The 2,509-nt window shown below is 28.1% G+C and overlaps 1 protein-coding gene across 1 annotated transcript in view; it reads right to left on the reverse strand.

Moving 5' to 3' along the window:
* LOC108573284 overlaps positions 1-2,509 on the reverse strand; it is a gene marked incomplete at its 3' end in the record, with an annotated part of 7,244 nt that overhangs the window by 2,716 nt on the left and 2,019 nt on the right. The window lies entirely within an intron of this gene.

Consider the following 2,509-nt stretch of genomic DNA (forward strand, 5'->3'; position numbering starts at 1 on the left):
AAACTATGTACATGTTTGTATGTCTGAGGACTTAATTTGTAACGTATAGTACACTTTTTTAACGTATGGTATAAAAAATAAAGGCACGGAGGAACCTACATATGTACATTTTTTTTTTTTGTTTAAGAAATTTTGTTAAATAATGTTCTGTATATATCAAGTAATATAATTTTAAATGTTATCCTTAATTAGAAGAACAATCTTTTTTTATACGGTAAGGTATGTAGCCTATTATGATTCTAAAGATGTCAAGCGGAAAATATAATAGTAATGTGGAATTCGTTATTCTTCATATACGTACATACATGAAGTGTGTTCGATCACACGAGAGAAATTTTAAGGGGTGATTCTAGAATACCGTATCATCAGTCCACGAATCTCCGATGCAGAGTAAGAATTTGTATGATTTGCATAAACAAGGACATCACTTTCAATAATTTGTTCAGTAATGTAAATTTAAATGAAGGAAATCGTTAATAAATGTATGATAAATACACATCGTGACATTGGCATCACTTATTAATATAAATATAAGTCTGAGTTAAATGCACGAATATGACGAATTTTTAAATTCAATATTCTTGGAAACTAAACCTCTTATAGGAAAATTTTATTCTATGTACAATATTCTCGACTTATCTTTGCATATAAAATCACTTCTTGTCTGGTAACACCCGGTCTAAGACACCCTGTATACAGAAGTGGTTTTTTCGTAAAAATCTTCCTTTTGTGCACAGTTTTGTTAAAAGACTAAACTACTGCTCTGCATCATTTTTCATTTTTGTAAAATGTTTTACAAGATTTTTGAAATTTAAAAAATGTATGCTTTCCTTATATTATATTATCTTATCGCAAAACTTACAAATAATTATTATTTACTAATATATGTGTAGATATAATTAAAATATTTAAAATGCTTTTCCATATTGCTTTATAGAATTTTATTATTTTTTTTGTAAACCAAACTTCTTTAACAAATTTGCATCACAAAAAAATTCTTCCAAGTATAGTAGGTAGATTTTACGAATATTATTACACCTTTCATAAATTAGTTGTACAGTAAATGTAGTGATATATGAAATATTATAATATTTTGCCTTTATGAAAGTAATTCTATTAATTCAGATCTCTGTTTTGAATTATTTTAAGTATTTTGTTCATGTAACATCATCAAAAGCAGTATACTTGAGTATATTCTGTTTAAAACAACACAAAAACAATAATAAATGATATAACAAAGTATTAACAGCTGTAAATTAAAAATTTTCATGAAAACAAAGATGCAAATTTTAAATAACTTATGGATGCAATAAAAAAAACATTAGTTTCAAACCAAAGAAATTATAATGAATAAAATTGAATATTCACGTTAATTGTAACCGAGTACAGATCAATGGATTATGTTACATTCTAATATGAATTATAAATTACATAAATTATGTTGCTTTTGTATTAATCGTACTTGGATGCACCTCTTACAATATATTTCTGATTTCATTCCAATCTTTATTGAAATTTCACAATTTATTCGCATTTAATTGTTTTTATTTAAATATAAATAAATGTATTTGGAAATGTATTTTATTTTGTGAAAGTAATTAGTTATTACTAAGGAGCTCAATATTATCGGATTTTAATATAATATGTTAGATCTATGCATAAGTTCGTACGGTGTTTTGGACAAATTCAAACTCGTGTAAAAGTTCGTTGAAACATTTTGTATGCAAAATACTGTCCACTGTTTTCAACAACTTTTTGCCAACGTTCTGACAGCAAATGGATAATAGAAAATCACTGATTTTAAATCACGATAATAGAAAATCATTGACTTTAAGACGAAAAAGATTGGTAAAGTGCTTGTCAGACAAGCCATGTTGCATTGAGAGTGGAATAGGTGATAATGGGAATTCCCAGCCCAGCTCCAATATAGTTTTTTTGTCGTTGTCGCGACATACGTTGTCGTACTGGAAGATGAACTGCCATTGGTTTGGTGCATATTTCGGTCGCTTCTTCTGCAAAACTTAGGCCAACATTGTAAGCTGTGCACTGTAACAGTCCGTAGTAGCTTCTGCTGATGTCTTCTTTTGGTTAAAAAAAAAGCATACAGTAGCGAAGGTGTATTTTATCTGGATTCGTCTCAAAATGAAGGCAAAACAACGACTGAAGAAACGAAACTCAAAACTTAACCCCACGTGGCGCCTTGTAGATGCCGAATGAGTCACGTAGAAACCGCAAAGGAAGCGCGTACCGAATTCCTAAGATTATTGACCCGTAAACTCGACCATACGAACTTATGCATAGATCTAATAATACATTTGTCATTTGTAATATTAATTGAAATATAAAAATTCTTTAGTACAACAAAACTTTGATTGAAAATTGTAAGTGAAAACTACTCAATTTTGAGAAATAAAATAGACAACATGTATATAGACGTCATATTCTTTTATCTGTATCTATTTACAATAATATTAAAAAAATAAAAAATTTGCAAAAATAATTGTAATAA

Source organism: Habropoda laboriosa, unplaced genomic scaffold, assembly GCF_001263275.1.
Source record: "Habropoda laboriosa isolate 0110345459 unplaced genomic scaffold, ASM126327v1 scaffold20, whole genome shotgun sequence".
Taxonomy (NCBI): Eukaryota; Metazoa; Arthropoda; class Insecta; order Hymenoptera; family Apidae; genus Habropoda; species Habropoda laboriosa.